At 40.8% G+C, this 25,842-nt stretch overlaps 1 protein-coding gene and 1 long non-coding RNA gene across 4 annotated transcripts in view; one reads left to right on the top strand and one right to left on the bottom strand.

Moving 5' to 3' along the window:
* KCNAB1 (potassium voltage-gated channel subfamily A member regulatory beta subunit 1) overlaps positions 1–25,842 on the top strand; it is a 414,948-nt gene that overhangs the window by 86,370 nt on the left and 302,736 nt on the right. The gene's annotated exons all lie outside the window — the stretch shown is intronic.
* On the bottom strand, positions 12,144–22,501 carry LOC112618190. The gene is made up of 3 exons (XR_003118037.1): positions 22,307–22,501; positions 13,537–13,596; positions 12,144–12,249 (listed from the first exon to the last, which is right to left on the bottom strand). It is a non-coding gene; the product is annotated as an uncharacterized LOC112618190 (long non-coding RNA).

Here is a 25,842-nt window from a genome sequence, read left to right as displayed (position 1 = left end):
TTTTTCTTGGGAGAGTTTTTTGATACTGCCGTCAAATCATCGTTTGTTTCCTCCAGTACCCAAAGGCTATTTGCTGCCAAAGATATATCCTTAAATTAAGTAAATTAGTTTTTATCTGAAAGCATTTTTTCCAATCCAGATTCTTTCTTTTTATCAAATATGGCTTTTTCAAATCTTACAGAAATAATATTTTCTAAAGTTCACTCTGTCTTTTCAGCAAGTCTCTTTCATAGTTTTGTATTCTTCCTTGCTTTGATTCTTCAGATCCTCTTCTAAACTTCTTTCCTCATATATTCAGTGATGGTTTTTCATTTGTGCTTCAGGGGGAATCATCTTTTGCTCATTGCTGTGATAGCAGATAGGTTCAGATCATCCTTATTTGGGTCTTTCTCCAATATTTCAGGTCTGGGCACATAGTGGAAAGAAGAGCTTAGGGTAGAAATCAAGATGTCAGTGGGAGTAGGAAGACAGCTATTGTTTAGTTAAGCTGTAAGGCTGCAAGCTTCACTTGTCCAAATAAGTTTATTTTCTATGACTATTGCATTCATAAGTTAGCTGAGCACTTTCCAACCACTGTATTTACTGAATTACTAGGAGTCATGCACTCCCAGGTGGTGCAGGACTGAGATGTGCCCTTCTACTGATTGCTGCATGGCCTTCTCTTGTCTCCAGCTCCTGTCACTTGTAGAGGTTTGGCTCAGGGTCTCATTCACTTTACTTCCCAGGTGGGAAATTACTTTTTGGGTTATGACTCAGGGTTTGGTAGGCTCCTTTTAAAATCTAGTTTTACATGTATTTTATCTTATAGGCATTCTCAAAGTTACCAGCATATAGAAGACACACTTCCCTCTGTTTAGAACTGACATAAATTCTTTATCTCTATCCATTTGAATAGAAATAAGAGGCAAACTGGCCGGCCACAGTGGCTCACACCTGTAATCTCAGCACTTTGGGAGGCTGAGGCGGGTGGATCACTTCAGGCCAGGAGTTTGAGACCAGCCTGGCCAATATGGTGAAACCCCATCTCTACTAAAAATACCAAAAAATTAGCCGGACATAGTGGCACATGCCTGTAATCCCAGCTACTCAGAAGGCTGAGGCACAAGAATTGTTGGAACCCAGGAGCCAGAGGTTGCAATGAGCCGAGATTGTGCCGCTGCACTCCAGCCTGGGCAACAGAATGAGACTCTGTCTCAACAACAACAATAACAACAACAACAAAAATAAATAAATAAAAATAAGGGGCAAGCTAAGTTGGGCAGCTAGGATGATGAGCTTGAATCAGATGTCAATTGATTTTCTTATTTTTTTAAAAATTGTGGTATTCAAACGCAAGAGAAAACATTTCTATGAAATAGCCAACATGTACAACACAAAAATTTTATATCTCTTAAATACCTTGGCAATTGACAATTATATTTTTAAGTGACTTTTGTAAATTACTTGAAAAGATAATCGTAAAAAGACTTCTTCTCTTTGCCAACTCTGGGGTAAAGAAGGATTCTTAGAACATTTTCATGGAGAAGGCAAAATTCCAAGTTTCATTTCTCGAGCTTAATTTTTATAGATTGAGCTATATTTGTTCTATATCTGTGTCCATAAGTCAGTTATTCAGATAATGAAAAAGCATTTAAAAATCCACCTTGGTATGAATTTTTGGTTACTGTGTTTTAATTTAAGCCAAAATATTTTGTGGTTTGAATTTCACCCCAAATTATTTCACTATTCCACTTTGCTTTGCATGTGTGAATTAAGCCAGTGGAAGCTTCAGAGGTAATAGAATTTGATGGTGTTAATAAATATAAAAATGAATTTGTACAAAAAATATGAGATGAAGAGTAGGAACACCTGGCACGAGACAGAACATCCTTGTTAGTACCCAGGTAAATTCAGAGTTACTTTCATTTTCTTTTCTCCCCCTGTACATTGGTTGTCAGGTCCAATCAATCATCAAGTCCAATTGTTTCTCACACCTAGTTCTCTCCCCAAACTACCCACTCCTTCCTCTGCACTTAGGCATAATCTCTTGCCCCCAAATTCAGTGGCCTCTGAACAGGTGCTTTTAGACTCTGCCCTCCTCTCAGCCCCATTGTCTATCCTACATTGACTTTCTAAAATATGGATCTGGCCTTGTCAATACCCTGACTAGATGCTTTAATGCATTTAAGGATAAGACCTGAAATCTTTACCATTGCAAAAAGTGGTCTCAATCATCTTTGCAATCTGAGACTTTGCCCACGCCCTTCAATCCAGACACATGGAACGTCCTGTTGTTCCTAGAAGACGTCATGCTCTTTTGTGCCTCTGTGCACTTGTACATGCTGTTTTGTTTGCCAGGATCACCTTTGCCCCTTTACTACTTTACTGTGCACTGTCCTATCCTATTCTCCCTTCAAAAATCAGGTAAAACATCACTAAGCCTGTTTGGGGAGTTGGTACTCCCAAATTTTTGGTCTCTGGAGCATTTGCACGTATCTTTATTTGATGATGGTTGGTTCCCTAGCATTCATTCTCTCTTTCTTTGACCAACAGCTCTCAGATCCCTGGGGATCTGTCTCTCCTCCATTGTCAGGATATGGGGATTGGCTTGACCTCACACTCAACCCAAATGATGGCTCTCACTGACTTAAGAGCATTTCACTTTCTTGGCTCCAGTAACGGACTCAAGGGTGATCTGAACCAGTTCAATCGGCATGAACCCATAACTGTACTGTGGTTGTGACACACAGATACCACTTCTCTTCTGGGTTTGGTGGTGTGATGGTATCACACCACTTAGATTGCTATCACCATCCCCCTGCAACAAGGAGAGCCTTCCTAAGGCTACAAACAAGCACTTTAAGGAGGAAGAGTTGAGAGAAGGAGCTGAGAAACATCAGTGAACCCCCAAATCAGGGCAAGGCTAAAGCTAGTTCTGCCTTCTAAACTACTCTTCATAAGCCAAAAACAAATAAAAGCTAACTAACTGAAACTGACTAACCACCATTTTTTGATAACCCAGCATAGGTAAAGTTTGTTTATTTACATTTTTCTTTGCATCTCAACATATTGCAGCCACCTGGGGACGTCGTAATTGTTCAGTAAGTGTTTATGAAAAGGTGGGAAAGAAGGAGACTTGTAGTTTTTCCTCAGTATTTTCTGCTTGGCTATGTAAGTAGCAAAACTTTGCTCTGCTATTTTTAGATTTCAATTCTTTTGTATTTTATTTCTTGGAAAAAATATGGAAAAGATGTTTCAGTGAAAACAAAGGACTTACACAAGAAAAAAATCAGGAATTTCTGGTTCTCATTTATTTTCAACAAGGAACATATCAGAGAATTTGCAGGACCTGACATTGTCTGTCCCTGGAAGGCACTAGAAATTGAGGGACTGTAAATTTGCAGCTGTTAAAATAAAGTGTTAATTTTTAGTTTTAAGATAATACTCTATTTTGTGCCAATTATCTTCTTTCTCCAGATGCACTCTCTCTGCTTCTCTACCCTGCTCTGCAACCCAGAAGGCAGACCTGCATGGCCTACATCGGTAGGAGGCCTTATCATTTGGTTTGGCCAATGGGAAGCCCCAGCAGGTGGCAGGGTGGGAGTAGTGGGTAGGAGTAGTGGGTGGGAGAAGAAGAAAATGTGGTTGGGGTATTTATGGCCCCATTGGGTATTTATACTCTCCTTGCAGGGGATCATCTAAGGCTGACTATGTCTCTTGACCAGACGTAGTTAGTCCTTGATAATGGGCTCTAGGCAGCGTACTCTTTATGACTCTCTCTACCCTGGTTCTGGCAGCTATTCCCTCCTCTCTTTTGCAACTCACCCTAGGTTACTGCAGCAACCCTTACAATTCTTCTACACCTTTGCAAATAAACTCATTTGAACTGCCTAATTTGAGTGTGCCATCTGTTTTCTGGTGGGAACCCAAGTGATACATATATATTTCAGAAATTAAAAAATTAAACAGGAACAATACAAATCTAATGCACTTTTATGCTGCTCCATGAAATATTATCTTTTAAGATTGGCAGAAGAATAGAACCCATGTTAGCTGTGCCCATAGAAAAATGACTAAAAAGACAAATCAGGGAGGAGAAATGCTTAGAGGGCTTTCTTGGTTGTCGTCAAGCAGGTCTTCCCATTGCACAACCTCAGGGGTGCCAATCACAGGATAATTCAGGCTGACTTTAGGAAATTTTGACAACCAGAACTATTTCTGTTTAATATAAAGAGAATGAGAGGAAATCAAGTACCTTTATTTGGGTGAAATGAGGTTAAAACTGGTACTAAGAAGAACCACAAAGAGAAAAAGAAATCCCCAAACAATTCAGCCTCTTTTGGCCTTGGGATTTGCTCCTTTAGTGTAAAACTTCTGAAATAATACGGACTAAGAGTTGTGTATCAAAGTAAGAAACTTTGGTTTAGAGGTTTGTTCACATCAGAATACGTGATATATATATTTTTTTCTAGCACCAATTGGCAAAACTACCAGTTTCCTAAGGCTTGTGCTATATCCTTGTCTAATTCTTTGGTCATGACTGGGACCAAAGTTTGGGAACTTCCTGCACCCTAGTTTGGGAAAGGGTGGATCATCATGCTTTCCCATTCCTGAGGGTTGCTACTGCTCCTACTTGATCTTTGTAACAGTTGTGTTCTCTGAGAAGTGTTTCTAACTTCTCTTCCAATGTCTCCCCTTCTTTCTGATGCTCCTCCTTTTTCATGGCCATGCTTCCTATCCTGTGAACAGGGCTGTGCCTCTATCTCAGCTTGGCTTTCTCTGAAGTGCAGCTGTAGCAGTGCGGAGTTAAAAATAACGACATCTTGTGAGACTAGGAAGGAGGATGAGAGTGGGGAGCAGGAAGCATGTTCATTAAGGGCTTTTAAATTTCCAAATGACCCGTCTGAGTCATTAACAGACTTGTCTAAGAACATCTGACAACTTGGAGGGGGAAAGAGGTGTTTCTATGTTGTACTCTGAGTGTGTTATGAGGGTTTATGTTAACAAGGAGGGAAAAAATACTTGTCCATACTGACAATGAGCTGAATTTCAGGCTGTGGGAAACCAGAACAAAGTGTTAATTCTGGTGTAAGTCAGCTGTCCAAGAATCCTACATCCTGACTGCCTGCCCTGATATCACAATGTTCACTAATTAGCCAGCACTCTTACTATGTGGGCACATGTTCTATACACAGGGCAAGTCAAAGGTTCTATAGTGAAACCTCACTCATTCATACCTATTGGAAGTGGCCATCAGGCTTAATGAGAAATCTCAGTTATGGGATAGATATTTCAGGTGTAAAATTTTTTAAGAATACATAGTAATATAAATACATAACATAAGAAATGCAAAGACAGGTATTTTTCTAGCCCTGCTTTAATGGATAACAATCCAGGGTTATTCATGTATTCAGTGTTAAAAGAGGTTTAAGATACTACGTTTTTTAAACTTATGTTTTTTTAAAGAAACAGTCAAGTGGAGAAGTAAATTTGTATACAATCACATTTAGAGATGATGAGTTCCATAATCAGAGTGTGCGTGGTATTAATGGTGCAGAGAAGACACAGTTTGCCTTGGTGGAAAGAGGGGCAAGAGCCAGGGAATGCTTCTGGAAGAACGTGGGAGTTGAGTTGGAGTTGGTTTAGGATGGGTACTCTAGGCACAGCAAATAGCGTGTGCAAAGGTACTATGGCAGGGAAACAGACTACTTATGTTAACTGGTATTTTGTTTTTAGTTTATTCAGAATAATGGAGAATGCTCTCCTTTCAGGGAGAAGGTCATGAAAGGGCTCCTGTCTATGTGCAGTGCTTACCTTGATTAATAAGCCAACACCCACATCAATGAACTTTAAAAAGATAATGCTTTGAAGAAAAAAAATTTTCCAAATATTTCCTGAACATTAATGACAGGTGTTATGGCTTTGATAGTTTAGACAAAATATAGACTGCATGCATTTCAGTTCATGTTGATACAGATACTTTCAGGAATCTGAAAATATCTGTACTTTCAGGTCACAGATGTGAACAGAACACAAAATGTCTGGAAAATTCCACCATAGCACAGAGGCATAAGGAAGGATGTTGTGTGGGGGCTGACAAACATGCTCAATATTGGTGTGTCTGCAAGTCTACTAAATTTATTTCAAAGAGTTTATTCTCTTATCAAGGTTAAACGCCTTCAGCATCTTGTTCAAACTGTTTATTGCATAGCAAACGTTTCTCCAGAATGGCAGAAAGATAAGGGTTTGGAGCAGTGACGGAAATCAAATGAGCTAATTTCAAACCAGTGGACTTGCATTCCACATTAGAGAGAATTTCCTGAAAAAAAGATATTAAAACTGTTACCTTAATATTTATTTAAAACTATTAAATCGTTAATACGTTGTGCCAGTTTCCCTGCTTCCCTGCAGGACATCTGCAATGATCTGCACTCCTCATGGCTGCTCACTAAGCAAACTGTCAAACTGCACTGGGTTATTGAATTGGAGTGGAAGAAGGCACAGGCTGAGACTGTCGGTGAGCTGAGGGTTGCTGCTCAGGAGGGCATGGGCAGCTCGCTGACCAGGAATGCCTCTGCCTCCGCTTGCTTTGTCTGAGAACTTGGCCCTGCTCTAAGGAGCCAGTTGTGCTTCCATTTTACTTGGTGTACATTTCACTTTTGCTGAAGTGTTGGGTTAAGAACAGAATTTAGGTTAGATATGAATGTATACAGATCTCATTCTTAGTTTTCACACTATCATGGGTTACAATTCTGGATTGTATCTGTAGTACAGAAAATTTGGGTGATTTTCTGTGCATTCTGTTTATGCTTTCTGGAGGTCAGAGGGCTCCAGCAGACGGAGGTTATTTCCTCAGCCTATACTAGAGAGAGCCAGTCATCATGATATTTACAAAACACTCACATCATCCATTCATCTCCTCATGCAAAAGATAATTATTGATCACCATGATGTTCCTGACACCATGCTGAGAGCAGCCACGCTAGCTAAAATGGCACCTCACTCATTACCAAACCAGGTCCCGAGATAGCCCTAAAATTCAGGAGCAAGTGGCAGCACTGAGACTAGAAACTGTGTCTTTTGATCCCAGACCCTGTGCTTTCTCTACTCCCCACAGGGCTCCCTGGGAGTGAGTTGGGACTGTCCCTGGCAGGCACCTGCATCTGGAAGCCATGCTTCAGTGTCTCTTGGCTGGGTATTGCCCTTCTGGAAAAATCCTTTCCACTTTCAAATTTATTTTATTCTTTACATGCTCAAAGAGGACATGGGGTGAACAAATTAGTGGATGGGTACCTCAAAGTATGATTTTCCACAGGGTTTGGTCCAGGAAGCAGAGTTGGCCAAATGCAATGCGGAGATTTCAAAGATTTTTTTAAAATAGAGAAAAATTCCTTTGTGAATGATAATGAAATCCAAGCTGTCAGGCTGTGTTTGGTGTCAAACAGAGATTTGAGATGGTCCTCAGTATGAGTGTGGGTAGTGAAGAAAGGGGTGCAGTGGAGTGTCCTCTCGTCCATGCTGAGAGAATATTGAAGAGGAGTCAGAAATGAGAATCAAATGATCGCGACTGAAAATTTTCATACCTTATTCTGGGGAACTATATATCAAAGGGGGAGAACAAAAAAGTCACAAAATGAATTACTAATTAGAAATTGTCCTCAAGGTTTGCTTACTGCCTGATGCATTCCAGCAAATTACTACTTTTGAATTTGTTAAATAATTATCTGCAATGGTTAATATTTGTAATATGCAAACATGCATTATTTTTAGATATATGCCCAATGCAATGGGTTGGATTTCTGGGTAATCATCAGTTGCTTCTTCTGGATATTATCAAAAGAAGTAGATGCCTTTCAGCCCTAATATAATTGACTCAATTCTAAAATCAATCTCTCAGCTTAATAACCCCAGGTGCTATGCCAATGCCCACACACAGGATGATCAATTAAGCACTGTTGTGGAAAAGGCATTCAAAGGGCAGTTTTTTCCTTGCTATCATATTATGCCCCATGGAGATGGAAATAGATGATGCAGCAATGGTAAACTCAGCCAATTTGCTTACCCATGGCCAGGAGACTGGGTTACTTTGACACTTCTCATAATTCTGTGGTGATTACTCAAAGGAAATGAATGACTTCAGGAAACTGAGAGATACGTCTATCTGGGTGACAATCCAGGTGGTGTCCGAACTTGTGGCAGGTTTCCCAACAGAATTACTTATCTGGATGTGGAAAGCCCAGAAAGAGCTGTTCACAGGAAGAGGCTCTGAGGAGGAGCTAGAATCGGAGGAAGAATTTGGGTTCTCGAGTCAAAACCGGAAGGGAATCAGGGCCGGAAAGGATGATGCTGGCTAATGTGGCTGCACAGAGAGTTTTGTCCTCCAGATTTCAGGTATCTGATGACACTGATGAGCTCTTTTCTGGGGTGCAAGGAAGCCTTGTAAGGGAACTTCATGATCCCCCACCATGTTAGTTCAGTGAATCATGCATCTTCCCGGTTCCCGGTTGTAGTGGTAATTCATCCTGTAGATGCAGCTATAGGAGATGGAGTGATAGAAAGAACAGAGGCTGTGCGCGGACCAGGGAACAGGCGGTACATTCTTCACCTGGAACATTCAAGTCCAAGCGGAGAAAAGTTTTCTAACCTTTCCCAGGGGTATTTTCAGTTTATTGATCTCTCCAGAAAACTTGAAAATCCTCAAAGGAACAAAACTGATGGTTTCAGATACTATGAAAGATAATGGGGTAGGTTTCTTTTATGAATTAAAAAATGCTGTTTCTCCTTCAGTCATTCCACAATCAGGAGCTAATTATGAAATCCGTACTATGTGCAGGCTGTAGGCCAGGCTTTAGAGATAACTACAGTGGAGCAGAAACAGATTAGTGGGAGGTGCTCCTGGATCTTACTGGCTACGTGGGGGATGTGATGGGAGACAAGCAGACAAATGATTGTAAACTCACAGCCACTACCAGGTGGCAAAGGATGACACTTCTGACTCCTAGAGTTTATTGCAGAGGTCTGACCTAAGCAGGGAGGACCTCCAGGAAGTGATGATTGGGTTGAAATCAGAAGGGTAGGCACAGAGGGGAGGCGAGCACTTCAGGCACAGGAACTGCAAGGATGCACGTCTGGGATGGGAGGAGCTTGAGGGAGGCAAGGTTCTGAAAGTGTGTCACATGGAAAGGGCAAGAGGGAAGGTGGTGAGAGGTGCTGCTGGAGCATAAACCCTGTCACCTTGTAAATAGTGCAAAATTGTGACCGTGTCAGCAGAGTAAGTGAGGAAGTCATGGAAGGCTTTTAAGACAATGGAGAGTGATGTTTCAAAATAAAGACACTCTGACCACTATTTGGAGAATAGATGTGGTGGGACGAGTGGGGAAGCAGGAGATCAGGGCCAGATTGAACAGCTCGCTTAGTAACTAACACCAGTAGGATCTGGTGATGGGCTGAGTATGGGGTAAGGAGGAAGGTGCTGTCCTCCTGTGTCTGTTAGAAGTGCCAGTATTCTTAGTTACCCAAATAAAACAATGTGGAGTCCTACTAGTCTCGTTCACTTTTTTTTTTTCCTTCTGAGACACAGTCTCGTTCTGTCACCCAAGCTGAAATGTAGTGGTAGGGTCATGGCTCGCTGCTGCCTCAAATTTTTGTGCTCAAGCAATTCTCTGCCTCAGCCTCTGGAGTAGCTGGAACTACAGGCATGCATCACTATGCCTGGCTAATTTTTGTTTTGTAGAGACAAGGTCTCACTATGTTGACCAGACTGGTCTTGAACTTTTGAGTCAAGTGATCTTTCTGCCTTAGCCTCCCAAAGTGCTCAGATTACAGGAATGAGTCACCTTGCCTGGCCTTTTTCCCTTTCTTCAGCTCCATCTCTAATAAGTTGCAAGATTCTGCCAAGGCCACTGCACACCCACATTGCTAAAGTAGCTTCTGGGGAAAATGAGAGATGCTCTGCTGTCCTCCATGCAGGGTGGGATTGTTGGGGAAACTCTTGGCAGCCATGTCATCTGCCTTTGTTTTAGAGACTCCGGTCATATGTAATAAGCAGCATCCCTTATCTATTTCTACCTGTGACATAAGAAATTTATATTTGGTATTTGCCCCCAGTTCCTCACACAGAGGTCCTAAAACCCTTGGAATTTCTGGAATGACAGGAGTGTCTTTTGTTCTAGTGAGGCACCTCTTTAGAGTCCCTGAATAGCTTCAGGATGGGGCCTTTCACCAGAAAGGCTAAGTCATCATTAGAAGCTTGGGACTTTCAGGCCCATCCACCATCTACCAGGGAGGGGAGAGGGGCTGGAGACTGGATTGATAATCTTGCCTACGTGATGAAGCCTCCTTAAAAACCCCTGAATGATGAAGTGGAGAGCTTCTGAGTTGGTGCACATATCCATGTGCCAGAAGGTAATGCACCCCAACTTCACAGGGACAGATACTCCTGTGCTTGGGACCCTTCCAGACCTCGCCCTATGTGCCTCTTTCTCTGGCATCTTATTTGTATCCTTTAATAAACTGGTAAAGTAAGTAAATTTCCTTTTTAGTTTTATGAAATGTTCTAGCAAATTATTGAATCTGAGGAGGGGGTTCTGGGAACCCCCAGTTTGTACCCAAGTTGGCCGGAAGTGTGAGTAGTCTGGGGAACTGCTACTTATGATTGGCATCTGAAGTTGGGGGCAGTCTTGTGGGACTGAGCCTTTAATCTGTGGGGTCTCTGCTAATTCCAGGCACTTAGTATCATCCGGTTGGCATTCACAGAGAACTGGAGAACTGCCTGGTGTGGAAAACCCACACGTTTGGTATTAGAATTGTTGTGTGAATAGAGAATACTGAGTGTTTTCTTTTGCCACCCAAGATAAAAATGGAAAGACTCATTAAAAATCAGTCCCCAAACTTGCTGTTATTGCCGTCATTTTTGGAAGATGGAGAGATTTTGTCAGCTGAGAGCAGGTAGTTACCTGACTGCAGTGATCTCAAGGCAGGGCATCCAGCTAAATGATTCCAAGGCCATCTACAGGCTGAAGAGGATCAGGAAAACTACCCTACCATATTCTTCAATGGCAACAGAATGAAATGATTTAACAAATTTTCACAGCTCAATTGAAGCCAAAATTCTAATTTCTCAAAAGTTCCGATCTAGTCATGTCTTCCCAGTGAGTGTGATAAATAAAGGTTGAAACATTCATTCTTGTCACCAGGGGATAGTGGGATTGACGTGTTTGCACCAAACACATCAGGCTGTCGCCCACCACAAGCAGGATCTTCACACTCTGGTCTTTCAGGGTGTACAGTCTTCTTTGGAAAAGTCTATTCCTCTATCCACCTCTAGCATTACTCTTTCTGTAAACCTATTACCTATGAGTTAATTGTTTAACAGATAATCATAATTATTATAAGAGAAACTACATTGTAATTGTTCTCATTTCTGAGTGCTTACTTCATGACAGGCTAAGTATGTTTTCTACATTATTTCATTTAATCTTTATAACAATTCTGAGAAGTAGGGACTGTTAGCTCATTTTTTTTGAGATGAGAAAAGAGAAGCTATGGAAGTTAGGTAACTTGCAGAATGTATTCGGATATTAATGGGAGAGGTGGGAGTCAAACAAAACCTATAACTTTCCATGACTTATGCCCAGAACCTGGGCTTGCAGTTACATTCCATCATTCTTCAAATGTTTTCTGAGTGCCTAAACGTTTTGTGAACAGTTCTAGGCACTGAAGAGATGGTTGGAAATAAGCTAGATAACTTGTTTATCTGGTCCTTCGATTTTCTGCCCAAACTAGAATGAATAACATTAGACAAAACTGTTGTTAAGAAAGATTGTCTAGTACTAACCCTGTGCATGAATGGGACAGAGTCGACTCCGGGGGAAAATAGGGTGGGATGGGGGCAAGAGTAACATTCAGTAGTCCCTACTTAGTGCCAGACACTGGGTTTTTAACTCACTTTCTCCTTTAAATTCCCCACTTTTGGACAAATTAGGTAGTTTTAGCCCTGCTTGACAGATGTGGAAATTGACTCTCAAAGAAATTGAGAAAACTGCTGCCAGTTGCTCAGCATGAGGGTGGTGGAGCAGAGTTTAAGCCCACATCTGTTTGTCCAGCACCCAAATTCTTTCCATCAGCATCCCCAGTATAAAGTGATTTTAGATTTTACATGATGAACCTGGAGGAGCACATGCTTATTCGTTCAGAGGCTTATTTTGTTTTCAACCAGAGTGGAACCTTGTGAGTGTAATCACTACCATTTGTTGACAATGGCAAGGCAAGCTGTACAGATGAAATTAGAGTGTCAAGGCCAGGTGACTGATGTTTGCCAAAGGCATGAAAACAGCATTTTACACCCAAGGTAATGATGCTGCAGATTCCTGCACGTCAAACAGACTCCATTGCTATGTTCAGGGAAAGTATAATAATATTGTTCAGAGTCAGCAAAGATAATGTGCATCTGGTTCCAGTTCTGATGAAGCTGTAAAAGTTGCAACCCAGATGTTGTGCTATTAATTTGGGTGACATGATTATTATTACTTTGGCCTCTCTTTTCCAAATATGTTAACAACAGCAACAACAGCAACAACAAAGTTAGTATGATTTAAAGTTTCATGTAACATTATGTTTTGAGACATGCAGTCAGGAAACTAGAGTGATATACGAACAAAATTTATTTCCCTAGTTTTAAAAATAACTTTCTTGGCCGGGCACGGTGGCTTACACCTGTAATCCCAGCACTTTGGGAGGCTGAGGCAGGTGGATCACAAGGTCAGGAGATCGAGACCATGCTGGCTAACAAGGTGAAACCCCATCTCTACTAAAAAAATACAAAAAAAAAAAAAAAACAAATTAGCCAGGCGTGGTGGCTGTAGTCCCAGCTACTCGGGAGGCTGAGGCAGGAGAATGGCCTGAACCCGGGAGGCAGAGCTTGCAGTGAGCCGAGATGGCGCCACTGCACTCCAGCCTGGGCAACAGAGTGAGACTCCGTCTCAAAAAAAAAAAAAAAAAAAAAAAAAAAAAAAAAAAAAAAAAAAAAAAGACTTTTTGAAGACCTGAGTAAAAAGAGCCTGTCCTGATGAGCTCATTCACTGTCAGACATTTTTGTTCTTTTGAAATCATTGCATTTCCACTATGGTTTAGTATGAACAAAGAAAATCAGGAACTCTTTTCTTACTTGAGTTCCAGGGGTGTAGAGACTATAGAGCTTATTTTCTTCTTGTCATTTTAAAAATGTACAAATCTCAGAGCTGCTTTGGTATTTATTATTGATATAGAAAGAATGCTCATTATTTAACATGCCTGTGCCTCCCTCCAGGGGATGGCAAATACCCGTTTTTGTGTCTCTGGAAACAATCTGGTTATAATGTCCCATTTACAACAGGGAGTTGTGTACCTCCGGTTACTTGGAACAGGTAACGCCAGTATCAGGCATTGAAAATCTCCAGTCTAGAGATTAAGATGGCAAATAGGAGGAAGGACTAGCTTATAACTCCCACTCCGATGGACTGAGTGGTATATGGAGACTCACATCATAAAGTTGCTCCAGGAACTACCACAGGAACATACCAGAAAAGCTGAGAGAATCCACAGACCCTTTGAAGGGACAGAATCACTGCTGCAGGATCCCTGACATGCGGGAACACTGTGAATTGACGTGCTTTCTTGACAGAGAGGCTCGTGGTCTGGGGCAAGTTCTCAGCCCTGCTCACCAGTTGCCAGACTCAGTGCTGTTGTGGGGGCACAGTGGGAGTGGTAGACCGGCCTTTAGGACTGTGGGCTGTGTGACAGTGGGGTGAGGCCAATGACTGCCGGCTTTTCCCCACTTCCCTGATGACCTGTATGACTCAGCAGAGGCAGCCATAATCCCCCTGCGAATATAACTCCACTGGACTGGCAACCACACTGTCATCCCCCACAGCAGCCACAGCAAGCCCTGCCAAAGGAGAGGCTGAGCTCAGACATGCCTATCCAAGCCCCCAACTGGTGGTCCTCCTCTACCTGCCCTGGTAGCTGAAGACAAAAGTTATAATCTCTTGAGAGCTCTATAGCCCCTGCCTACCACCTGAGAAACCTGAATACTTAACCAGGTGTCCCTAGGGTAAGTTTGCATCCTCCCTATAGGACTGCGGCTGATGCGCTCTTAAAAGCGTTACCTCCTGTCTGGAGGCCAACAAACAGAAAACCAGCACGCTAAACAAAAACATAACCAAGGACGCTTACAGAGTCCACTTCACTCCCCTGCTACCTCCACTGAAGCAGGTGCTGGTATCCATGGCTGCAAGACCTGAAGATGGATCACATCACAGGACTCTTTGCAGACACTCTCCAGTACCAGCCTGGAGTCCCGTAGCTCTGCAGGGTGGCTAGACTCAGAACAGCAAAAAATAAAAAAATCACTGCAGTTTGACTCTCAGGAAGCCCCATTCCTAGGGGAAGGGGAAGAACACCACATCAAGGGAGCACTCTGTGGGACAAAAGAACCTGAACAGCAGCCCGTGAATCCCAGGTCTTCCCTCCGACAGTCTACCCAAATGAGAAGGAATCAGAAAAACAATTCTGGTAATATGACAAAACAAGGATCTTTACACACCGAAAAGATCATACCAGCTCACCAGCAATGGATCCAAACCAAGAAAAAAATCTCTTAATTGCCAGAAAAAGGATTCAGAAGGTCAATTACTAGGCTAACCAAGGAGGCACCAGACAAAGGTGAAGTCCAGCTTAAAAAAAATCAAAAACATGATACAGGGTATGAAAGGAAACTTCTTCAGTGAAATAGAGAACATAAATAAAAAAGAGTCACAATTTCTGGAAATCAAGGACACATTTAGAGAAATGCAAAATGCACTGGAAATTCTCAGCATAGAATCAAACAAGCAGAAGAAAGAACTTCAGAGCTTGAAGACAAGGTTTTTGAATTAACCCAATCCATCAAAGACAAAGAAAAAAGAATTTTAAAAATGAGCAAAACCTCCAAGAAATTTAGGACTATGTTAAATGTCCAAAACTAAGAATAATTGGTGTTCCCGAGAAAGAGGAATCTAAAAGTTTGGAAAACATATTTGAGGGAATAATTGAGGAAAACTTCCCAGCCTTGCTAGAAATCTAGACATGCAAATCCAAGAAGCTCAAAAAACATGTGAGAAATTCATCACAAAAATGTCATCACCTGGGCACATAGTCCTCAGGTTATCTAAAGTCAAAAATGAAGGAAATAATCTTTTTATTGTTATTATTATTTAAGTTCTAGGATACATGTGAACAACATGCAGGTTTGTTACATAGGTATATCTGTGTCATGGTGGTTGGCTGCACCCATCAATTTGTCATTTACATTAGTTATTTCTCCTAATACTATCCCTCCCCCAGCCCCTAACCCCCCGACAGACCCCAGTGTGTGATGTTCACCGCCTTGTGTCCATGTGTTCTCATTGTTCAACTCCCACCTATGAATGAGAATATGTGGTGTTTGGTTTTCTATCCTTGTGATAGTTTGCTTAGAATGATGGTTTCCAGCTTCATCCATGTCCCTGCAGAGGACATGAACTCATCCTTTTTCATGGCTGCATAGTATTCCATGGTGTATATGTGCCACAATTTCTTTATCCAGTCAATCATTGATGGACATTTGGGTTCATTCCAAGTCTTTGCTATTGTGAATAGTGCTGTAATAAATATACGCATGCATATGTCCTTATAGTAGCATGATTTATAATCATTTGGGTATATACTCAGTAATGGGATTACTGGGTCAAATGGTATTTCTAGTTTCCTTGAGGAATTGCCACACTGTCTTCCACAATGATTGAACTAATATATATTCACATCACCAGTGTAAAAGCATCCCTATTTCTCCACATCCTCTCCAGCATCTGTTGTTTCCTGACTTTTTAATGATCGCCATTGTAACTGGTGTCATTGTGGTTTTGATTTGCATTTCTCTGATGACCAGTGATGATGAGCATTTTTTCATGTATCTGTTGGCTGCATAAATGTCTTCTTTTGAGAAGGCTCTGTTCATATCCTTTGCCCACTTTTTGATGGGGTTGTTTGATTTTTTCTTTTAAATTTGTTTAAGTTCTTTATAGATTCTGGATATTAGCTCTTTGTCAGATGGGTAGATTGCAAAGAGTTTCTCCCATTCTGTAGGTTGCCTGTTCACTCTGATGATAGTTTCTTTTGCTGTGCAGAAGCTCTTTAATTAGATCCCATTTGTCTATTTTGGCTTTTGTTGCCATTGCTTTTGATGTTTTAGTCATAAAGTCTTTGCCCATGCCTATGTCCTCAATGGTATTGCCTAGGTTTTCTTCTAGGGTTTTTATGGTGTTAGGTCTTACATTTAAGTCTTTAATCCATATTGAATTAATTTTTGTATAAGGTGTAAGGAAGGGATCCAGTTTCAGCTTTCTACATATGGATAGCCAGTTTTCCCAGCACCATTTATTAAATAGGGAATCCTTTCCCCATTTCTTGTTTTTGTCAGTTTTGTCAAAGATCAGATGGTTGCACATGTGTGGTGTTATTTCTGAGGGCTCTGTTCTGTTCCATTGGTCTATATCTCTGTTTTGGTACCAGTACCATGCTGTTTTGGTTACTGTAGCCTTGTAGTATAGTTTGAAGTCAGGTAGCGTGATGCCTCTAGCTTTGTTTTTTTTGCTTAGGATTGTCTTGGCAATGTGGGCTCTTTTTTGTTTCCATATGAACTTTCAAGTAGTTTTTTTCCAATTCTGTGAAGAAAGTCAGTGGTAGCTTGATGGGGATAGCATTGAATCTAAATTAATGACACGATATTGAAGGAAAGAATCTTAAGAGCTGTGAGGGAAAATCATCAGGTAACCTATAAAGGAAAACCTATCAGATTAACAGCAGATTTGTCAGCAGAAACCATAGAAGGGATTGGGGTCCTATCTTTAGCCTTCTTCATCAAAATAATTATCGGTCAAGAATTTTGTGGCTAGGCCTGGTAGAGGCTCATGCCTGTAATCCCAGCACTTTGGGAGGCTGAGGCGGGTGGATCACCTGAGGTTAGGAGTTTGAGACCTGGTCAATATGGTAAAACCCCGTCTCCACTAAAAATACAAAAATTAGCTGGACATGGTGGTGGGCGCCTGTAATCCCAGCTACTTGGGAGGCTGAGGTGAAAGAATTGTTTGAATCTGGGAGGCAGAGGTTGCAGTGAGCCGAGACTGCGATATTGCACTCCAGCCTGGATGACAAGAGCAAAACTCCAGCTCAAAAAAAAAAAGAAAAAAGAGGTTTGTGTCCAGCAAAACTAAGCTTCTAAATGAAGGAAAGATACAGTCTTTTCCAGGCAAACAAATACTGAGAGAATTTGCCATTACCAAGCCAGCACTGTAAGAACTGCTAGAAGAAGCACTATATCTTGAAACAAATCCTCAAAATATATCAGAATAGCATCTCTTTAAAGCATAATTCTCACAGGACCTATATAACAGTAACACAATGAAAAAACAAAACAAAACAAGGTATTCAGGCAACAAAAAGCATGATAAATAGAATAGTACCTCACATTTCAATATCAACATTGAATGTAAATGGCCTAAAATGCTCCACTTAAAAGATACAGAGTGGCAGAATGGATAAGAATTCACCTACCAAATTTCTGCTATCTCCTGTAGATTCACCTAACGCATAAGGACTCATATAAACTTAAGGTGAAGGGAGGAGGGTAGGAAGATGATATTCCCTGCAAATGGACACTAAAAGTGAGCAGGAATAGCTATTCTTCTATCAGACAAAGCAAACTTTAAAGCAACATCAGTTAAAAAAGACAAAGAGGGCCGGGCGCGGTGGCTCAAGCCTGTAATCCCAGCACTTTGGGAGGCCGAGACGGGCGGATCACGAGGTCAGGAGATCGAGACCATCCTGGCTAACACGGTGAAACCCCGTCTCTACTAAAATATACAAAAAAAACTAGCCGGGCGAGGTGGCGGGCGCCTGTAGTCCCAGTTACTCGGGAGGCTGAGGCAGGAGAATGGCGTAAACCCGGGAGGTGGAGCTTGCAGTGAGCTGAGATCCGGCCACTGCGCTCCAGCCTGGACGACAGAGCGAGACTCCGTCTCAAAAAAAAAAAAAAAGAAAAAAAAAAGACAAAGAGTAGTACTGTATAATGATAAAAGAACTAGTCCAGCAAGAAAATATCACAATTCTAAATATATATGCATCTAACACTGGAGCTCCCAAATTTATAAAACAATTATTACCATAAGAAATGAGCTAGATAGCAACACTATAATAGTGGGGGACTCTAACACTCCACTGACAGCACTAGACAGGTCATCAAGACAGAAAGTCAATAGAGAAACAATGGACTTAAACTATGCCCTACAACAAATTGATTTAACAGGTATATTTACAGAACATTCTACCCAACAACTGCAGAGTATACATTCTATTCATCAGCACATGGAACATTCTCCAAGATAGATAATATCATAGGTCACAAAACAAGTCTCAGCAAATTTAAGAAAATTGAAATTTCATCAAGTACTCTCTCAGACTACAGTGGAATAAAATTGGAAATCAACTCCAAAGGGAACCCTCAAAACCATGCAAATATATGGAAATTAAATAACCTGATCCTGAATGATTGTTGGGTCAACAATGAAATCAAGATGGGAATTAAAAAATTCTCTGGGCCGGGCGCTGTAGCTCACGCCTGTAATCCCAGCACTTTGGGAGGCCGAGGCGGGTGGATCACAAGGTCAGGAGATCAAGACCATCCTGGCTAACACAGTGAAACCCCGTCTCTACTAAAAATACAAAAAAATTAGCCGGGCGCGGTGGTGGGTACCTGTAGTCCCAGCTACTCAAGAGGCTGAGGCAGGAGAATGGCATGATCCCGGAAGGCGGAGCTTACAGTGAGCGGAGATCGCTCCACTACACTCCAGCCAGGGGGACAGAGCGAGACTCCGTCTCAAAAAAAAAAAAAAAAAAAAAAAAAAAATTCTTTGAACTGAATGATAATAGTGACAAAACCTGTCAAAACCTCTGGCATAGAGCAAAAGCAGTGCTAAGAGGAAAGTTCACAGCATTAGATGCCTACATCAAAAAGTCTAAAAGAGCACAATTAGACAATCTAAGTTCTTACCTCACAGAACTGGAGAAACAAGGACAATTCAAACCCAAACCCAGCAGAAAAGAAAAGAAAAGAAAAGAAAAAAAAGAAAAGAAATAACGATGATCAGAGCAGAACTAAATGAAATTGAAACAAACAACAACAACACAAATACAAAAGGTAAATTAAACAGAAAGCTGATTCTTTGAAAAGATAAATAAAATTGATAGACCATTAGAGAGATTAACCAAGAAGAAAGAAGATCCAAATAAGCTCCAGTGGAAATGAAACGGGGGATATTACAGCTCATACCACATAAATACAAAAGATTATTCAAGGCTGCTATGAACACATTTACATGCATAAATTAGAAAACCTAGAGGAGATGGAAAAATTCCTGGAGAAACAACCCTCCTAGATTAAATGAGGAAGATATGGAATCTGTGAACATAACAATAACAAGCAGTGAGATTGAAATGGTAATTTAACAATTGTCAACAAAAAAAAGTTCAGAACCAGACCGAATCACAGCTGAATTCTATCAGACATTCAAAGAAGAATTAGTACCAATCCTATTGACACTATTCCAAAAGATAGAGAAAGAGGAAATCCTCCCTAAATCATTCTATGAAGCCAGAATCACCCTAATACCAAAACCAGGGAAGGATATAACAAAAAAAGAAAACTGCCGACCAATATTCCTGATAAACATAGGTGCAAAAATCCTCAAAGAAAATGCTAGTGAACCAAGTTCAACAACATATCAAAAAGATAATTTACCATGATCAAGTGGGTTTCAAACCAGGGATGCAGGGATGGTTTAACATATACAAGTCAACAAATGTGATACACCACACAAACAAAATTAAAAACAAAAATCACATGATCATCTCAATAGATGCAAAAAAAGCATTTGACAAAAATCCAACATCCCTTTATGATTAAAATCCTCAGCAAAATCGGCATGGAAGGGACATATGTTAAGGTAATAAAAGCCATCTATGACAAACCCACAACCAATATGATACTGAACAGGGAAGATTTGAAAGCATTCACCCTGAGAACTGGAACTAGACAAGGATGCCCACTTTCACCACTTCTACTCAACACCTAGTACTGGTAGTCCTAGCCAGAGCAATCAGACAAGAGAAAGAAATAAAGGGCATCCAAATTGGTAAAGAGGAGGTCAAACTGTCACTGTTTGCTGCTGATATGATTGTACACCTAGAAAAACCTAAAGACTCATCCAGAAAGCTCCTAGAACTGGGAAATGTATTCAGCAAAGTTTCAGGATACAAAATTAATGCACACAAATCAGTAGCTCTGCTATATACCAACAGCGACCAAGCTGAGAATCAAATCAAGAATTCAACTCCTTTCACAATAGCTGCAAATAATAATAATAATAATAAAATACATAGGAATATACCTAGCCAAGGACATGAAAGACCTCTACAAGGAAAATTACAAAACACTGCTGAAAGAAAACATGGACGACACACAAATGGAAACACATCCCATGCTCATGGATTCAGTATTACGAAAATGACCATACTGCCAAGAGCAATCTACAAATTCAACGCAATTCCCATCAAAACACCACCATCATTTCTCATAGAACTAGAAAAAAAATCCAAAAATTCATGTGGGACCGAAAAAGAGCCCACAGAGCCAAAGCAAGACTAAGCAAAAGGAACAAATCTAGGGGCATCACATTACCTGACCTCAAACTATACTGTAAGGCCACAGTCACCAAAAGAGCATGATACTGGTATAAAAATTGGCACGTAGACCAGTGGAACAGAATAGAGAACCCAGAAATAAAGCCAAATACAGTCAACTGATCTTTGACAAAGCAAATAAAAACACAAAGTGGGGAAAGGATACCCTATTCAACAAGTGGTGCTGGGATAATTGGCTAGCCACATGTTAGAAGAATGAAACTAGATCCCCATCTCTCACCTTATACAAAAATCAACTCAAGATGGATCAAAGACTTAAATCTAAGATCTGAAACCATAAAGATTCTAGAAGATAACATCAAAAACCCCCTCTAGACATTGGCTTAGGCAAGACTTCATGACCAAGAACCCAAAAGCAAATGCACCAAAAACAAAGAGAAATAGATGGGGCTTAATTAAACTAAAAAGCTCGTGCACAGCAAAAGAAATATCAGCAGAGTTAACAGACAAAAATCTCAGAAATCACCACTAAAGAACTTATTCATGTAACCAAACACCACCTGTTCCCCAAAAACCTATTGAAATCAAAAAAAGGAAAAAAGAAAAGAAAAGCTCATCTGCAAAGCTTATGAACAACTTTCCATGTTTTGGCGGTGATCCTTTTATTCCAGTTTCAGAAAACACCCTGCAGCCAAGCCCAGCCCTCCTCCTCTCTCTTGTGTAAGTGATAAGCACCATTCGTAGTCCTGTCAGTCTTGATTAATTCTGTGCACAATGATCAAGAGAGGATTTTGACTTTGGGGCAAATCAAACCATGGTGGACTATGACACAGACATAAGGGATAAACATTTACTAAAAGTAAAAAACACGGAGCCCGGAGCTTGTAGGGATTGCATAGAAATAAAAGCATATGAAGAGTGAATTCCAACTATAGATTTTTTACAAAGCTACAGGATGATTAAGTGCTTTTGGGTTATTCTATTCTATAATATTTAATGGTTTCTAAATCTCAGTACTTCTTGGTCACAATGTTGTTTTTAAAAAGTTATCCATTAGGTCTTTGTGTGAACAAATGTAGGCCATTATTCCGCTGATCAGTAACTAATGCAAGGAAAAAGTTCTTTTTTATTCTTTTACAACATGAACTCGTTTTGATTTAGTACTGGAATGACTGGCCATTTGCAAGAATGAAACTAATTTAAAAAGCGAAGACAAAGGACATTGTTCTCAAAGGTGTTTAATTGGCCCTGAAAGTTTGACTTAGAAAGAAAAGTGTTTGGAATCACAATCAATGTTGCAACAAAGTGGGACAATTCCAAGCAACTAAAAAAGATTTCTCTCCAATTTGAGTGAGAATTGTCTTTTCTCAGGATAGTCTGAATCCAGTGTGTGTGTACTATTTTTATATGCAAATTAGTATATGATTCTCTTGTTTGATTCAACAATAGGTGATGTAGGTAAAGTCAACATTATTGTATTTCAGGAAAGAAGGCAAATGAGACTCAGTTAGGAAATTTGTTCCTGCTCATGCAGTTAGTAAACAGGGACGCTTAAACATAAACCCCAGTCACTCACCAAATGATTCTCCTCTTCATGTAACAGGCTCAAGGCTCCCACTAGCAGGCACAGTGGTAAGTTCTCACCCCAAATCCCAGAAATGCCCTTTTAGGACACCATCCCGGTTCAGAGCTGTTTAGGCAAACTGTGCTTAAGGAGGGACCTCCTTGTACAGAGCTGTTCTGCTTAGACATGGCTTTTCCTCCTCCAGCCCTTTCTGCCATGTCATCAATACAAGGTCAGAAAGAGACACTGAGTCAGCAATGAATATGGGAATTATCTGCACATTTAGCAGCGGAATCCTAGAAGAGAGAGCAGGTAACTGGTAGGATCCAGTTTTAAACTTACCTTCTTTTTGCATACGTTGAAAGTAAACATCGGAAATGTCTTCCACCTTAAAATTTTGCACAATAATTTCGTGTGCCTAATTAGTTCAATTTCATTCCTCTGTTCATTCATTCCATTCCACACATCTGTATTGAGTCCCTCCCCTTGGCAGTGACTGTCGGTGGGAAGTCAGATGCTGTCCTTGCCCTCAGATAGTGCACAGTCTTCAGATGAAGGTGAGAGGAGAAAAGAAGCAAGTGCTGGTTAGGAGGTGGGATGTAGCTGAAACCTTAGATGTTGTAATTCACAAAAAGCCACACACTTCTTGTCCATAGCCCCACCATATGCTTTGAACATAGGAGCAGCAGTTGACGGTTTTGCCTCCATTTGACTGTTACAGATCCCAGCTCTGTGTTGTTTCCTCAAGCATTTCTGGAAGTCCCTGTATCTCATGTGTGGTCAAAAGCAAGGCTGGTCAGCCTTCACACAGCATCTGCTGTTTCTTCCTCCTCGCTAGCCTACCTCTTCGGGGTTCTATCATGCTCCACTGGAGACCGCTGCAGGTGCGCTAGAGCTCCGAGGTGGGAAGTGGGGAGGGCACCTCTCCTTCTCGTGTTGCTCTCCACTGAAAGGCTCCAAAGGTTTACAGTGTCTTAAGTGAAATAGCTTGCTCAGGTGGAGTTCCAGGCCTTTCTTACCCTTGACCTAGGTTGGAGTCAATGGGGGATAGATCGGAGAAAAACCTCAGTGACAGCCACCATGTGATTCTCAGGATCGCTGTCCTCTTCTGACCACACTATTTCTCCTCCCACTGGGACCAGTTTTCTGTCTATGCCCACATGGCCCTTTGCAGGCTGGTTATTTCCTACTGTCAAGATTCTGGGGAAACCGGCCTCTGAGTTCCATGGCATAACTGAACCCCAGAGGAGACTAGGGTCTACACAGAAAGAAGGTGTTGTTCTAGCGTGGAGTTTGGGGAGAAGGCACTAGACATACCCCAGAGGCACCATTTGCCTCTTCTGTGTGTGTAAACGGGAGCCTCTGAGGGGTCTCAGCCCTGAACACAGTCTTTTTGAGGGAGAGGTTTGAGATTCTGTTTTAAAAAGAACAAGACTATTTTTCTTTCTATGGTGTATTAGTTCATTCTCACACTGCTATAAAGAAACACCTGAGACTGAATAATTTGTAAAGAAAAGAGGTTTAATTGGCTCATGGTTCTGCAGGCTGTACAGGAAGCATGGGTGGGGAGGCCTTGGGAAACTTACAATTTTGGTGGAAGGTAAAGGGAAGGCAGGCACAGCTTACATGGCCAGAGCAGGAGGAAGACAGTGGGGAGAGGTGCTACACACCTCACAGATCTGTGGAAATTCACTCATTGTCATGAGAACAGCAAACGATAAATCTGCCCCCTTGATCCAATATCCTCCCACCAGGCCCCTCCTCCAACGTTGGGGATTACAATTTGACATGAGATTTGGGCAGGGACCCAAATTTAAACCATATCATATGGTTACAGATAAAAGATGGGACACAATTATGTTGGATGCATTAATGGAAAGGCCAACACTTATTCATCCTGAAGTATAATCAGTGGTGGAGTAAAATGATGTAGAGTCATTTCCTAATCTGGTAAGAAGATGGGCTCAGAAAAGCAGTAGGCACTAGAAGTCTTAAATGAGGGGTATAGAGAGGGGTACAGAGAAGAGAGACAATGGATTAACACAGAAATGTATCAAAGACCTTCCAGTTTTGACTGTGCTAATTCCTCGCTTCCTCTCCAGTTGGGTGTTGGTAAATAGCAGCTGTGCCTAGAGGTATTTATTTGGGTGGCAAGATATTGAAAACCCTGCAGTTATAATTTTAAACTTTTTTTTTTTTTTAAGAGAAGACCACATTCCAATGTAGGAAGAACCTGTATCCCAAACTGCAATAGTTGGTATAGTATGGGAAAACATTTAGTTAGACATCTAACACATATTTATTGATTGTTTCATTATGTTTCAGGCCTGGTGCTGAATGTTCTACTTGTAAAGATAAGCTCACAGGCTTATTCTGTATTACCTAAGCTTGACATCCAAAGAGCATAAGGCAAAACAATACCTAGAATTGTTATCATCCAGTTTTAAGTTTCTTAATGGCTGTACCATTTTATCATATTTGTGGCCTTGTGTTCATTTATGTATTCATTTAACAATACAGTCATGTACCACACAATGACATTTCAGTGAATGACAGACTACATATATGATCATGCTTTCATAAGATTATATTTGCGCTGTACCTTTTTATGTTTAGATACACAAATACCACTGTGTTACAATTGCCTACAGTATTCAGTAGAGTAACATGCTGCACAGGTTTGTAGTCTAGGAGCCTTGAGATGTACCATATAGCCTAGGTGTGTAGTGGGCTATGCCATTTAGGTCTGTTTAAGTGCACTCTATGATGTTTACACAATGACAAATTGACTAACATTTCTCAGAATGTGTCTCTGTTACTAAGCAACATATGGCTGCATTTATTCAGAGATAGAGTGTTGTGTGTAATACACAGTGACATTGGGTATAAAACAATTAATAAAGACAAGGAGCTTTTCTTGTGGAATTTACATACAAGAGGGAGAGAGAGAACAAAGATGTCAACATCCAAATAAATATACACATACAGCTTGTGCTATGAAGTAAACAAGAAGGATAATGAGATAAATAATACGAATGCAGGGAGTGGTTTTTCTTAAGAAGTCAGAACCTCTGTGATCTAAGTAGTAGACACAGGATGTGTTTGTGAGAATTACGTATGATTGTGTATCTTCTGTATGTATATATCAGTGAAAAGGTTTGTTTACTTTCACAAACAGTTAGCATTAAAATTGTATGCACCCACTTTAGGGAGTCAGCAAATCCTGAGGATCTGTTGGGAGAAACAGTCTTCAGCCTCCCTCTTTTCTTTCTTCTGGAGAAAACTGCCTTTTACTCTTAGACAGGTCTGTTTGTGGCTTCTGTGTTGATGATTTGGGGTATGATAGCTTTCTTTCCTCCTCTTGCTCTGGTGCACAGGTGTACCCTTCCTATCCTCCTCTTACAGATTTATCTTCAGTTTGATTACAGCAATATTCAAGACCTGCATCATTTTGACCACAGTTAAGCTGGGATTACTTGTAATCACATATGATTACTTTTCTTTTCCTGTATATTAATGAGGACTAAGCTCTGATTCTTTATTTTGCC

The sequence above is a fragment of the Theropithecus gelada genome, chromosome 2, assembly GCF_003255815.1.
Source record: "Theropithecus gelada isolate Dixy chromosome 2, Tgel_1.0, whole genome shotgun sequence".
Taxonomy (NCBI): domain Eukaryota; kingdom Metazoa; phylum Chordata; class Mammalia; order Primates; family Cercopithecidae; genus Theropithecus; species Theropithecus gelada.
Note: the sequence above shows the minus strand (reverse complement) of the source record. Positions and strands in the feature narration are given on the sequence as shown.